This window comes from Microcebus murinus, chromosome 29 (assembly GCF_040939455.1).
Source record: "Microcebus murinus isolate Inina chromosome 29, M.murinus_Inina_mat1.0, whole genome shotgun sequence".
In the NCBI taxonomy this organism is placed as follows: domain Eukaryota; kingdom Metazoa; phylum Chordata; class Mammalia; order Primates; family Cheirogaleidae; genus Microcebus; species Microcebus murinus.
In genome coordinates this window covers 2,712,548-2,728,305 of record NC_134132.1, presented here as the reverse complement: position 1 = coordinate 2,728,305, position 15,758 = coordinate 2,712,548, and the positions used below count along the sequence as shown (strand labels likewise).

Sequence of the window (15,758 nt, the reverse complement as noted above, 5' to 3'; positions counted from 1 at the left end):
GACAGTCAGCCTGGAAGGAAGGAACGCTCCCCAGACCCCGGAGAGAGCCCCACATTCGAATCATTCTCTGACCACGGTAAGAGGGGATCTTTCGAAGACAAATTTTGGTCAAAATGCCACTCTAAAGAAACTAGCTGCAGAATTTATTTTAAACTACATTTTTTCTTTCTGCTTTTAGTTTTGTGAGAAATACACGTTTAATTTCTCGCCAGTGGGTTGTTACTGTGACTCTACCTGGGGCACGGTGAGAGCCCGGCTGGGCGTGTCACCCTCATACAGAGGACAGACGCTGCTGTCCAGGGCGGGGTGGGCTGTCGCTGATCCAAATGGCGCTTTGTCCGTCTTCTTGGATGATATTCGATCTGTCAGTCTTCCACGTGCTGGAAACCACATGACCTTGTTTACTGGTCCTGACTTCCCAAAGGATCTTTGACATTCTTTCAGAAGAATGTTATCCTATTTCATGCAACTGTAGCTACACATTGCATTCTGAATTTTTATGTTACTTTAATTACTCTCCCATAAACTTCATCTTCAAAAATTTCTTTTCTTATTCATGATGTGCCTTACTTCATAGTGCTTAAGGAGGGAATGTTCATATGTAATAAAAGACGAAGCCTTATACTTTATATCTGTGATGCATGTTTTCACCTACACAATAATAATAATAAATATTTATGGCATGCTTATTATATGCTAGGCACCATTTTAAGTCCTTTACATGTCTATCTCCTTTAATTTTAACAACCCTGCCAGGTGCAGTGCCTCACTCCTGTAATCCTAGCACTTTGGGAGGCCTAGGTGGAAAGATTGGTTTGGGCTAGGAGTTCGAGACCAGCCTGGACAACATAGAGAGACCCCATCTCTACAAAAAATAAATTAGCTGGCCATGGTGGCATGTGTCTTTAATCCTAGCTACTAGGGAGGCTGAGACAGGAGGATTGCTTGAGTCCAGGAGTTTGAGGCTGCAGTGAGCTATGATGTTGCCACTGCACTCTAGCCTGGGAGACAGAGCAGGCCCCTGTTCTAAAAACAAACAAACAAAACTCCTAAAATAAAACAAACAAAATAAGGAAATAAATATTATACAAATTTAGTTTTAATTTCTAATGCAATAATTATTGATGTAGTCTTTTAGTCTGTAAAATCCAAAGCTCTTTGGGGTCCTCAAGAATTGTTTTTTTAGATTTTAGAGAAGTTTTAGGTACATGGCAAAATTGAATGGAAAGTTCAGAGAGTTTTCATATACCTCCTGGCCCCCCAACTTCAACCTCCCCAACTATCAACATCCCAGCCAGAGTGGTGTATTTATTACAAGTGGCAAGTCTTCATCAACACATCATTAGAGCATATATTAAGTTCATGCTTGGTGCTGGGTATCCTGTGGGTTTGGGCAAATGTATAGTCTTATGCAGAGTATTTTCATTGCCTTAAAAATTCTCTGTGCTCTGCCTATTCATCCCTCCCTTCCCCTTCCCCTTGGCAACTGCTGATCTTTTTACTGTTTCCAAAAAGCACGCCTTTCTAGAGTGCCATGTAATTGTGACCATGCAGTACGTAGCCTATCAGATTGGCTTCTTTCACTGCAGATGTGTTTAAGCGTCCATGCCTTTGTATAGCTTGATAGCTCATTTCTTTTTAGCACCAAATAACATTCCATTGTCTGGATGTAGCACAGTTTATTTATCTATTCATCCACTGAAGGACATCTTGGTTGCTTCCAAGTTTGGGCAATTCGAGGAAAACTGTCATACACATCCGTGTGCAGATGTTTGTGTGGACATCAGTTTTCAATTCGTTTGAGAAAATACCGAGGAGCCTGTTTGTTGGATCGTATGGTAAGAGTATGTTTAGTTCTGTGAGAAATTGCCAAACCTCTTCCAAAGTGGCTGTGCCATTTTGCATTTCTATCATCAGTGAATGAGTTTCTGCTGCTCTACGTCCTTGACAACATTTGGTAGTGGCAATGTTTTGGACTTTTGTGGGTTGTCAATAATTTGTAAGTGTATAATGGGGTTCTGGGAGCAACAAACAGATTTGAGAACTACTGCCCTAAAGCAGTGGTCCCCAACCTTTTTGGCAGCAGAGAAAAATTGTTTCATGGAAGACAATTTTTCCACGGATGGAGAAGGGGACAGAGCTCTGCCGCCTGGTCCATGACCGGGGGTTGGGGACCACATCCCTAAAAGATGCCTGAGCATTAAGATGGAAGGAACTAGAATATCAAGCAAAGCAGCCTATCCAGTGCAGAAAAGTCAAGCCTCAGCCTTATTTAATCTATCATGTTTTGGGTCTCTCTATCACAGAAGCTGAGCCTTCACCTAGCTGTTACAGTCAGGTCAGAACGAGACTCTGCATACCTCACTTTCAGTTGAAGCACTAATAAAATAGCTATTGCTAGCAAAATTGGGAGTCAGCCATGTCTGTAAATGTGGACTTTAGTAAAGGAATTCTCTGAGAATCAGTCTGCTGACTTAGCAGATCAAGGATATAAAAAGTGTCCAGAGTATGGCAAGAGAGAGAAGGTGATCAAATACATTTATTTGGAAAGCATTTTTGTCGTGCTCTGAGACCCCATCACCTACCTTTGGGAGAGGGATTTTACTTTCTCACCCAAGCTTAGAGGACTTTGGAATGGGTTCCCTGAAGTTGTGCAAACTGGTGGCCGACTCAGTCTGGGAGGCCCATGGTGCCCGTGGTCTGGGCTCCAATTCCTGTCCAGAAAGTCTGGAGGGAGAGACGACGGCTCTCCAGTTAGTAGCTCTGGTGGCGGTTGCTGCTGCTTTGGGGTCAGCCTGCTGCAAAGATGGTGCTGGGGTGAAGGATGCTTGAGTGCTTCGAGGCACTGGATGTGGCTGCCTGGGAGCGGTCCAGTAGGAATCCCGCATCTATTCAACAGGCCTCCTGGGGTGGAGAGCAGTCCTCAGCAGAAGGAGTGTGCATGTATACGCCTTAGCAAGGAGTCATAAGTGACAACCTGCAAGAGAAATTCATCCTTCTGGGTCAGGGAGACTCAGGGGCGAGGCCCACGGTGCTAGAGCATGGTGAGAGTAACCCACCGAAGCCCTACCAGAGGGAGAGAGGGGTCAGCTTTAATCACCTGCCAGGAGCAGGAAGCACAAGACCAGCTCATGACAGTTGAGTCCTTTCTTGCCCCTTTCCCTTTCTCCCTCCTCTGAACCAGCACACGTGGGCCAGGAGCCCATTCTCCAGTGGAGGGAAGAGTCGTGAACAGCTAAGAAGCAAAACCACAGCCAGCCCCACTTGCCGTTCTCATTGTGGACTTCCAGCCTGAAGCCAGAGCTAAGGAGAGAAGTCACCTAAGTCCAGTTCAGAGTTTTAATCATTATAGGCAACCACACATTTAATATTTGAATTGAGATTTTTTTCCTCAATTATTTTTACTGTGGTAAAATATACACAACACAAAAGGTATCATTGGAACCATTTTTAAATATGCAATGCAGTGTAATTAAATACATTCATAATGCCGAGCAAGTATCACCACTGGTCATCTCTGTAACTCTTTTCATCTTGTAAAGTTAGAATTCTATATCCATTAAAAAATAACTCCCATTCTCCCCTCTTCCAATCCCCTAGCAACCACTATTCTACTTTCTGGAATTCAGACTTTTTTGGTGACTTAAACTCATTGTATAGCTGTTACCAAAAAAAGCACAAAAAAAGCCTAGACTTTAGAGTTTTATCCCGATGTAGGAGATTACCCAACTGAATATGTTTTTTTTTTTTTTTTTTTTTTTTTTTTTTTTGAGACAGAGTCTCACTTTGTTGCCTAGGCTAGAGTGAGTGCCGTGGCGTCAGCCTAGCTCACAGCAACCTCAGACTCCTGGGCTCAAGCGATCCTTCTGTCTCAGCCTCCCAAGTAGCTGGGACTACAGGCATGCGCCACCATGCCCGGCTAATTTTTTCTATATATATTAGTTGGCCAATTAGTTTCTTTCTATATATAGTAGAGACGGGGTCTCCCTCTTGCTCAGGCTGGTTTTGAACTCCCGACCTCGAGCAATCCGCCCGCCTCGGCCTCCCAGAGAGCTAGGATTACAGGCGTGAGCCACCGCGCCCGGCCTGAATATGTTTTAAAGAGATAGAGAACCAAAAACAAAGTTGCATTTTTTTCCACCATATACGACCTGAAGAGCAAAGTTGCATTTTAATTATGTCATGTATCATGCATGCATGCATTTTCAACTTACCCAATATTAAAGCAATCTGTTTTGTATCTTTATATTTTGGCTTTTTAGGTTTTCTTAAAGAAAGTACATTTATACCAATAAATAATTAAGAAAATAGCTCAAATGATTTGCAGGTTTGCAGGTATTGAATTAAACAGATGGCCATTAGCTTGAGGCTGTCTGGGTACTTCGAATTCCTGTATAATAAACTGCAACCTAAGTTAGTAAACCTAACTTGGTGTATTTTTTGTAACAGTTAGTTTCAGCCAATCACAAATAGTTAGCTTTAGCCAATAACAGGTATCCAATTTGTCAGAGCGTGAGCAGATAAGCAAGATGCCTACCTGTGGCTAATCCGGTGATTTCTGTGCTTTGCGTCTGTGGTTAGTCTGCAAAGCTCACTGCTCACACTGTTGGGCAGGGCTCTCTGCACCTGCTCTGGGTGGTGCCCCATTCACGAGCTGTTCTTTGAGCAAATAAACTTTGTTAAATTTATTGTGTCTGAAGTTTTCCTTTAAACATGGAGAAGGTAATGAGTTTAATTTGGAAATGTTGGCTTTGAATTATCTGACCAGGGGACAGATGGATTGAATTTATATATTCAAGAGTTATTTATATATAAACTCTTAGGAGAGTGTTGAATAGTAAGAATTATGTGTTAGCTCTTATAATAATTATTCTTTTAAATTTCAATATCTTATGAAAACCTACACGTTCCCATCCTTAGTTCAGTTTATATTAAGTATACTTTGGTGGCAGTACCATTATGTAATTGTTTACGTTATTAACTTAATGTATTTTGACTATGGTGGTTCCACAAATTAGAGACAATTTAAATGTTTTTAAAAACTTTATTATGTTGTACTTTTACTGAGTACTAAAGCATGCAAAATGAGTTTGAAGCACATCATTGAATAATAGTGTAGTTATCTTTGTATCATTTATGTTAATTGAGCTTTATTTTCTGGAAAACATTTTCATACTTTGAATTCTTTAAACACAGGTTTGGCAAAAATAAAAGGCAATTAATTTTGACAGAATATCATTTTATTGCAAATTGTATGTATAGTACTTTAAATCACTCAGTTATTTAAGAGCAATTATATAATAAAAGAATCCAGAGAGTTGAAGTTTCAAATCTTGAAAAAAATAGCATTTGCTTTTGTCTTCATTGATCTATGCTATATTATAAAATCACCACATATTTATTATTATTAATCTTTCACTGTGCCTTATCCAGAAGGAACAAAAGAAGGTGTCTTTTCTTTTCTGTTTTAGTAAGCAGTAGTTTCACTCAGGTTTTCGGAAGTGCAGAACAAGATTTGGTTAATTTTTTAAGTTATTCATCTATTCCATAACTGCTTATGAGGTACCTATCAATATTTCAGGCTACAAGATTCTGGGCTTATTAAAAACAAGAACAACAATAACAAAAAAGCCCACTTTTGTGACCTTTATACTTTTCTTGCAGTGTAAACAGATAAAAACCGTGTACATGAATAAATCAATAATATAATTTCTAGAGAGTGGTAGTGCTATGACAAAAATAAAATATAGCAAATGAGACAGAGACTCTTCAATTGTTAAAATAACTATTTTTCTTTTATTTAAGTTGATTAATAAAACTTGTAACATATGACTATCACCTGTTTTGACGTTCAAAAATAATTTACTAACATTTATTGAGCATGTGCTTTGTGCTAGGCATTCTGTTAAGCACTTAGATGCATGATCTCATTTAATTCTCAATATTCTCCAAAAAGTGGGTGTTATTAAGATTTGCATTTTACATATCAGGACACTGAAGTTTACAAAAATTTATTGTCATACCTTAGGCCACCTGCATTGTAAAAGGCAGAGCTGGGATTCAAATCTAAGTCAACATGCCTATAAAGTTGGACTGTCCAATGTGTTAGCCACCAACACGTGTAACTATTTAAATTTAGGTTAATTAAAATTTAAAATTCAGTTGTTAATCACATCAGCCACATTGCAAGCATACAGTAGGCCCATGTGGCTGGGATTGTCCTACTGCACTGCACAGATGTAGAATAATATCCATACTCTTCCATAATTGCAAAAAGTTGTTTTGGACAGCACTACCTAGAAACTGGCTCTTCACTGCTTGACTGTCCTTCTTGCTTCTCCCTCACTGTACAGGGAATTATTTAATGAAAGTGTCTAAATTTTCTGTCTTTGACTTACAGAAGAGTAGTAGAAAATTTTTTTTAGGGTTTTGGATTGATACTAAATAATTACTGAATGCCTATGATAGCATGTTCCTGTATCACTCTTTTCTCCTCCTGGGAGAAATCCAAAGCTTTTGTGTGTCACTCTGATGCCAGGATGTCTGCTTTAGGGTGCCACTTCAGCATCATGGATCTTTGGTACCCCAGCTCTCTTCCTGGTCACCTTGCAGCGCCACCTAGAATTGGCAGCACTCACCACCACTGGATGTCCCTTCTCCACTGAACCCAGGACAGATGGTGGCTCAAGCTCCATTCCTTCTCACTTCCTTCAGCAGCCCTGAAACGCTGAGATTGGGGATTTCTGCATCAGAGGGTGAAGGCGGCAGAAACTACCAAGTAGCAGAGACAGTTTAGCTCACTGGGGCTTTCTTTGCCTCCTTTCTCCTTTCTTCAGTTTTAGGAGGAAATGCACCGAATTAGGCTGTCACTCCCTGAGTAAACCAAGTGCCTTTCCTACTCAGAGGGTGTTCGGGGCTTTTTTTTTGGTCATTGCCAACAAAACCCACCTCTTTGCAAGCAAGCTTCTCAGTCTGAAAAATCTAGCTCTCTGCTCCTAGTGGTGGAACCCTCGTGGTCCAATCTCCTCCTCCAAGTCCCATCTCTTAACGTGCAACGGGGCAGTTCAGTTTCCACGTGAGTCTGGGAGAGGTCACGCAAACACAGCACCGGCCAACCTATAGTGTAAGCAGCACCTTCCACGGGTGAACATGAGTGTTCTTCTCGGAGACAGCAAAGTCCAGACCGATACTGAGGGGAAAACATTTTCTTCACTACTGAGAGGCCTGCCCTGGCCAGCCACAGTCAGCCATCGCCGGCCTAGTGCAGCGTGGCAGCTCGTGGTGGCCCTGGGACCCGTGCTGCCCAGGCGAAATTCCGCATTCAGCCGAGGGGGCTCCTCTCACTGGGGGCTGTGCGTGCGGGGAGAGGGTTCCTGGGCCAGTCCCTCCGGCCACACGAAGTCCAAGGCCCTCTACTCTCAGTCCAGTGAGAAGTCAAGCGAACGCCCCAGTGCATGAGACAGGCCCTGTAATGGTTAGGTAGGAGGGCCTTGGACGCACAGAAGGGCAAGTCTGTAACTATTCCTGGGGTTTCTAGATGAGGGCAGGGGGTGTCAAAGATGATTTCATGGAGGAAGTGACATTTAAGCTCAGTCCTGAAGGATGAGTGGATATTTGCCCGAAAAACAAAGGGGTGATCGGGGAGGAAATGGCATTGATGCATGGAGAAAGAAAGTCTTGTTTTCTCTGTTTATTGGAATTAATTTTACTTAAATGAATGTGTCCACTGGCTTTGAACATGGTATGTTAAAAATATATAATAAAATATCAGAGGACAACCCATCTATCGCATTCTTTTTTCATGGTTTGCCTCTTTTCTATCTACCTTCAATTTCTAAAAAACACTTATTGCTATGAATAACGCTACGATTATGCAGCAGGTGCCTCGGGTTCCTCATCTCTGAAACAGGGATAAAAGTAACAGCCACCTAAGTGTGTTGTTGTAAAGATTAAATGCATTAACATATGTAAATCGCTTGAAAGAGGGCCTGGCACACGATACGATTGAGGGTTAGCTGTTATCATATGATCCAAAAGATTGCACATATTGGGCTTACATGGGGCACAGGAAATTGACTGGCATAGAATACAGAATGTGTGATGAGTTGGGAAGAAAGGGCTGGAAGGTAGGAAGGTTCAAGGTTGTGGATGGCCTTGACCATGAGCCTCAGAAACATGGATTTTTATCCTACAGATACTAGGGGACCACTGAAAGTTTTGAGCACCTAAAAAATATGACCAACCTATTAATATAGTTAGATAAATTCTCACATTAGGTAGTCCACCACAATTTTACCAATCTCTCCAATAAGTTACCAAAGACAGGTTTGATGGCAAGGAATCCTGAAGTGTTCATTTATTTTGGGATTGGAGTGGGTGCATGGGTTTTGTTTTTGCTCACACGGTTGTGTAGCCATTGCTTTTGCAACAAAAGCAAATGCATCTGTGATGTGTGTTTGAGAACTGGGCAGCATGGCAGGTCATTCAGCACTGCTGAAGGCACTGCTCCTTGGTCATTGCCTGGGGCTGGGATTAATAGTCAATGTGCTGGTGGGCGCCGTGGCTCACACCTGTAATCCTAGCACTCTAGGAGGTAGAGGTAGGAGAACTGCTTGAGCTCAGGACGTCGAGACCAGCCTGAGCAACAGCGAGACCCAATCTCTACTGTAAATAGAAATGAATTAGCCAAACAACTAAAAAATAGAAAAAATTAGCCAGGCACAGTGGCACGTGCCTATAGTTCCAGCTACCCGGGAGGCTGAGGCAGGAGGATTGCTTGAGCCCAGGAGTTTGAGGTTGCTGTGAGCTAGGCTGACGTCACGGCACTCTAGCCTGGGCAACAGAGTGAAACTCTGTCTCAAAAAAAAAAAAAAAAGTCAATGTGCTCATTATCTATCTATCTATCTATCTATCTATCTATCTATCTATCTATACACACACACATATATAAACAAATATTCATTTTACCTGATTTTGATGCAAAAAATAAATAAATGGAAGAAATAATCTTTACTGTTTTAAATCTTACAGTCCATTGGGAATGACAGATAAGTTGATAGCATTTTTATAACATAGTATGATAAATGCTATACACTAGGAACACTGACTAGATTTAGGGAGATGTGAAAGCTGGCATGTAATAGATAATTTAGAATTTGCTAGGCAGAAGGAGACTGTGGGTTTCAGACAAAGGGAATAGAATGTAGAACCTGAAGGTGAGAGAAAACACACAAGGGTTCTATAAAAATGTGATTATGGGTGGGAATATCACTTATGAATACTAATATTTTCACTTCTTGTTCCTGAAGTTATGTAGTGGATGGTGTCACAAAGCCAAGTGGGCAGGCCGTGGGTTGCTTACCAGTGCACTAGATTCTTCTCTGACAATCCTTTGGGAGGGGAAAGACACCTAATAAATAAATCGGAGATCCAAGGAGGTAGCTTGAGTTAATAATCTAAAACCCAAGTGAAGGGTAAAGGTATTCATGATGGCACGTGTCAAGATTTGGATGTGGAAAGGAAAGAACTCAGGCGAAAGGTTTGTGAGTTGTGTGAACCCATCTGTAGGTGGAGGGTTTTGTATACTGTTTATATATACACACTGCATATTGCCAGGCACGGTGAGTTTCAAATACCGGGTGCTCTAGTGTCTTTGGTTTTCTAATACTAGATTAACCTACATTTCCCTAATGCTTTGACAGTTCTGCATGACAAAGAGTAAACATTCAATAAATATTTTCTCTACTCTGCTATCATTTAATCATTATGAAGGACAATATGATTCAAGATAATTAAACAATGGGGTCATATATAAAGACACAGTTAGAAAATATCACCAACATAATCAGATCTTGATTCTTTTTTCTCACTCTCATAGCCATTTTATTATTTATGGCTATCTCTACACAAAGGGATACACAAAGATGTGACTCAACTGTAGTGAAAGATTAGTGTTGGGAGTTTTACAATTTTTATTCCCTAAACAAGGCCTAATTCCACCCCCCGCCCTGTCCCCAATAGTGAGTGCTGGTGAATCGCACACAAGAGGATTTTCCAATAAAGCTGCTAACAGGGGACTTTTTAAGTTAGAGGAATGAACTTGCTGTCTGGATTAGAACTGGATCAGACTGGCTGCAATATGAGAGCAAGGTTGCTACTCTGATTAGAGTGTACTGAAGAAATGTTTTCAAGGATGACTTCATGCAAAAATGTAAAGCTAGCTATGGATGAGGTTGGGAGTGGGTGAAAAATGCCTAGGGCCTGAAGCTATGAGGAAGACTAAAAATAGAAATAAAACACCCTTCCCCACTGCCTCACCCCCAAGTTCACTAATACAAGCAACCCCATTCCCACCAAAAACCTTCAGACCTTCCAGATTATGGAGAAGAAAATATTTATATTTTTATTTTGTGGAAAACCATAATTTAGGCAGATATAAAGGAAAAAAAAGTTTGTAATTGGTCATAGATGTTGTGCTTATCACAGATAGATTTTTATTTTATTTTTTGAGACAGTGTCTCTCTGCACCACAACCTCAAACACCTGTGCTCAAGCGATCCTCCTGCCTCAGCCTTGTGAGTACCTGGGACTACAGGCAAGTGCCACCATGCCCGGCTAATTTTTTCTGTTTTTATTAATGATAGAGATGGGGTCTTGCTCTCGCTCAGGCTGGTCTCGACTCCTGACCTCAAGTGATCCTCCTGCCTTGGCCTCCCAGAGTGCTGGGATTATAGGTGTGAGCCACTGCACCCAGACTACAAATAGATTTTTCAATCGGAACTTTGCAGCATGTTTGTGAAACGGAAATTTAAATGGTATTAATTTGTTTAACTCATATTTACTGGGCATCTCCTAAGCAGCAGGTTTTAAGCAAGTGGGCAAGGATAGAGCCGCGAATAACAGACAAACCGACTTCCTGAAGGAGGAAATGATGATTAATCAAATAACCACACAAGTAAACGTCAGAATACAGCTGCAATAACTGCTACAATTGAGAAGGGTATATTCCTCTGAAATTGTACAGTGGGGCATTCAACCTGGTGTGAGATCGCTCTGGGACTGTTTTGGTTCAGATCTGAAGGATAAACAGGAATTCAATAGATAAGGCGTCCGGGCTGAGGGGGAAGAGAGGCCACAGGAGGAGGACAGCACAGACAAAGACCGCCCGTCAGAAGTCCCAGGCACCCGGGAGGCCGGCATGGAAGGGCTCGGGTGGGCACACAGCGAGATGAGGCTACGGAGGTGAATAGGGGCCAGTGACAAAACCTCTAACTCCAGGCGGGTGCATGGCTACTTGGAAAACAGACTACATTTCTCAGCGCCCTGTGGCCCTGACACAAAGTAGCACGTTCACTCTGGCCGTCCACGCGGTCACCCTTGCTGGGCAGAAGCCCTATTTGCTCATCCGCTTGTCAACATAGCTTCACAGAGGCCGACTCTGGCTGAGCACAACCTTCCAGAAGGGTGCCTCGAAGACAAAAAGCAGGACAGAGCACAGGGGCCCACCTCTCTGGCCTGAGTCACTGCATTTTTAGAAAACGTCAGTTCAATGATCCTACCACTTGCCTTTTCCTGTACCTCATATAACATCTGATCAGATTAATGATTGTGCCTCTGTAATCCTGCACCCAACCTTTGATGAGATTTTGTTCTAATGTAACTTCTGAGTGTGTTCGATGTAACTTCTGAGCACATGGAGACCCTCCACCATCTGATCTGTGAGCTGTGAGCTGAGACACTGCTTTTGAGCAGTCTAACAGAAACTCTCTGAAAAATTCCCCTGGGATTGCGGTCCTTAGTAAGGCTCTGAATGAAACAAACTTTAATTCTTTCAAACACTATTTTTTTTAGTTGACATGGCTGAGTTTGGTCACATGGCTATGTTTCGGCCGATGGGTTTAAGCAGAAGTACAGACTGCAATTTCCAGGAGGTGTCTTTAAAGTGATAAGGCATGTCTTTCCCCCTTCCACTTTGTCCTTTCTGTTGGTGGAAATTTGGATACAGTAGTTAGGACTCAAGCAGCCATGCTGAGCCATGAGATGGTCTTGGGATAGAAGCTCCATGCATAGCAGAGAAACAAGGTGGAAAGAACCGGGTCCCTAGCTCTATAGACTGTCATGGTAGATTTGGCTTGACTACATAAACTTCTTGGGGAGAAAAATAAAATTTTCCTTCTCTCTTGTTTGTGCCACTTCTATTCTGGATTTTTCTTTTACTCACAATCTAATCCCAACTGATATCTTAGGTCTCAGAAGTCTAGAATTAGCCCATAGGGGTTTACAATTTGTCACTTTTTATTTTTATTTTTGGTTGTTATTGTAGACAGAAAGAGATTTCCAGCTAACAGGAAATTCTATTTCATTGCCTCTTTGGATTCATTTTAGTATTAGCTGCTGCGAAGCAACTGAAGCATCTTACAAAGGATAGGATCCTTAGAAAATATTTAGGCAAAATATGGAAACCTGAACTATTGAATGATGAGTCAAAAAAATAATCCATATAATCAATATGTGTCTTTCAGTGAAGTAATGCCTCCTTTCTTGAGAAAAAACCAGGATATTTTGGAGGAATGGATTTCAATTAACAGGAGGCAGGAATTCAGGCAGAAGGAGAGAAAGTTCCATGCCTTTTAGTTTGTATAGAACCTGGTGAACTGATGGCTGTGCTTTGAAAGGTGGAAAGCCCTGGATAAAACATATTCTACATAGCACAATTTCATGTTTCCTAGGCTACACCAACGTGGAGCAGTAGTTTTCAAATTTTCTCTCAGCAGTGGAACACTTTCTAAAGTGAAGTCTTATTTGGCAGCTGTTGTACAGAAAATTAGAGGGCTGCTGTAATCAGCAGAGGTGTAGGGACAATGAGCCCCGCCTGGGTCTCCTCCAACCTTCTTCCAGTTGTGGCCCCTGCATGGGTTTTAGTGGAACACCTCAGGGCTCCAAGGAATACAGTTTGAAGAACAATTTTGGGGACCTTAATGGGGGCACAGTAATAGTTATAAAATAGCATTTTTCTGGCTCTACCCTGACTTCTTGAAAAAGTCCAACATCCCTAAGATTCTTTGCACTTTTTTTCAGGATATTTCTGGATGGTATCAGCTAAAATGTTACCTCCTCAGAGAAGTCTTTCCTAATCACTCTATCTGGAGTTGCAACCCTCAATTACTCTTTGCCACAAGGTCATGTTAGACATACTTATTTGTAGGACTTTTCACTCTCAAAAATTTTCTTGATTGTTTATTCACCAGTGTATAATCTCTTTCTTCTTTGTAACATAAGCTCTATGAGACCAGGGTCTTTTTTTGTTGTTGTATCACTGGTACCTGGGATGGTATTTGGCATAGATAATGTGCTCAGTTAGTATGTTTTGCAAGTGCATTAATTTCTTAGGGCTGCCTTAAAAAATAACCATAAGCTGAGTGGCCGAAAATAACAGAAATTTATTCTGTTCCAGATCTGGAGGCCAGAAATCTAAAATTGAGGTGTAGGCAGGCCTATGTTTCCTCTAAAGACTCTGGGAGAAAATCCTTTCTTGCCTCTTCCAGCTTCCGGTGGTTTCAGGCATCCCTTGGACTGTGGTTGCATAATTCCAATATCTGCCTCTGTCTGCATGTGATTTTCATCATTATCTTTCTAATATCACCTCTGTGTCTTTTATAAGGACACTTATCAATGAATTTAGGGCTTACCTCGGTACTCTAGGATGATCTCATCTTGAAATTTTTAATTTAATTACATCTTTAAAAATGGTTTTTCTAAATAAGGTCATGTTTACTGATTCCAAGGGGTTGGACATAGACATATACTTTTGGGAGGAATCCACTGAACCCACTACAGAAAGCATGATTAAAGGATGCACGAATGATGAACTAAATAGCCCCTGGGAACCTGTGCTGTCTGCCGTTTTCCTTTTCGGTTCTGGCTGTCTGGGGTGATGTTTCCTGTCACCGCTGATGCCAAAAGAGATAGCTCAACCTCCCTCCAGTGACCACTAAGGCGGGACAGTCAATAGGAGAAGCCAGAGTGTCTGCTAAAGAGAAACTTTGGACAAATTAAATTTAACAGACTTTATTTGAGCAAAGAACAATTCATGAATTGGATGGCGCTCCGAACCAGGAGAGGTTTAGAGAACTCCACACAACAGTGTGAACAGCAAGTTTTTAGAGGATGAACACAGAAGAAAAGTGCAGAACTCATCTCATGGGCTTCAGCCAGGCAGGTGCCTTGTTTGGGCACGGTGGCATCAGCTAGATGCCTGTGGTTGGCTGCAGGTTGGTTGTTTGTGATTGGCTGAAACCTGGCTACTTGTAACAACAACAACAAAATACTCCTAAATTGGGTTTTGGTTTGTTTATGCACCACGTTAGGTTGTTGGTCATGTAGGAACTCAAAGTACGGAGACACTCAGGCCAATGGGCCTGCTCATTTAACAGCACCAGGTTACGAGTTTCCGAAGTGAAGCCGTCAGTGGCTACGCCCAGGTCTGTCTCCGGGCCCTGCTGGAGACGCCGGTGCCCCGTCTCTCAGTGGATGTCACCTTGTGTTGTGCTGTCCCCTAATTCTGAAGGAGGAATTAGCCTTGGGCCTTACCACCGCAAGGAAGGACCTGAACTTGGAAGGCCGAGTTACAGATTAATGTGAATGACCCAAACGACGTCGTGGCTTCAACCTCCACCACCCCTCACAGCATTCCCTCAGTCTCTCCCGACACGACACGCCCCGCCAGGAGCGCCGGTGCCCGGTGTCGGCAGAGCCCGCGGCCCGCACCCGTCCGGACAGGCCGGAGCCCGGATGGCTCCCTCCCCGGCCCGGAGCAGCCCGAGCGGGCTCCCACCGGGCGTGAGAAGCGGACTCAGGCGGGAAACACACGTTGTAGGGGCAGAGCCCGACTTACTGTCTCGTCTCCTCTCGCGCGCGGGAGTGGGTGTGGGCGCGGCCCGCGCGCGGCCTGGGCCGCCCAGCCGCCGAGCCGCCCGCTCTGCCCGTCCTTTCCTGGCGAGGCCCAGGCTGTTTCAGAACGCCTCCCCAAATGGACACCGTCGCTTCGACGCCATGCCTCAGATAACGTCTACATTTGAGTCAGGCCTGTGAGGAAGTGGCTGCTTTCCCGCCAACAGCTTCTGCGGGGGACCCTGCGCAGCGAGGCGAGAAGGAAGACAAACGCGGCCGCAGCCCTGCGGGCTTCCCGAAGCCTCCGGCCTTGTTTGCGCAGAGAGGCCTATGACGGCCAGTGGCCACCAGGGGGCTCCAGCGGGCTTTTTAAAAGGCGCCGGCGGCGCCGCTCCTCGCCCCGCCCCTCCCGCGCCTTCCCAGAGACGCCCGCGCGGGACGTTACGCCGTGACGTCAGCGGCCGGGGCGGTGTCGTGCCCCAGGTAGCGCTGGGCCTGCGGGGAGCCGGGCCTGCTCTCGCCGTGCCCGCCCGGTTCTCCGCTCAGGTCGTCGCGCTGATGTCATTATAATGTGCTGCGGGGCGGGGCGGCAGTTACTGCCTGTGGAGTTCGAGGCGCGCCCGACGCCGCGGAGCGCTCGCGAGTGCGGGCCGTCCGCAGTCCCGCGGCGGCGCGGGCCCCCCGACCCCGCAGACTTCCGGCGGCGCGGGGCCCTAGCTGGCGGGAGGAGGGCGGGAGCGAGCGGTGGTCAGGCGTCTGGTCCGTGCCGCGCGCTTCACAGCCGTCGCGTCGCGTAGCTTCGAGGTGGCCCTGAGGCCGCGGCGGCGGTCGGGATCCTCAGGCGTGGGAGGGGAGCAGGCCGGAGCGGT

The 15,758-nt window shown here is 44.0% G+C and overlaps 1 long non-coding RNA gene across 1 annotated transcript; it reads right to left on the bottom strand.

Annotated features, from left to right (window-relative positions):
• Positions 1-2,519: 2,519 nt before the first annotated feature.
• Positions 2,520-15,425, bottom strand: LOC105856561 (uncharacterized). Its single transcript, XR_001147200.2, has 2 exons — positions 14,894-15,425; positions 2,520-2,977 (listed from the first exon to the last, which is right to left on the bottom strand). It is a non-coding gene; the product is annotated as an uncharacterized LOC105856561 (long non-coding RNA).
• Positions 15,426-15,758: the final 333 nt, after the last annotated feature.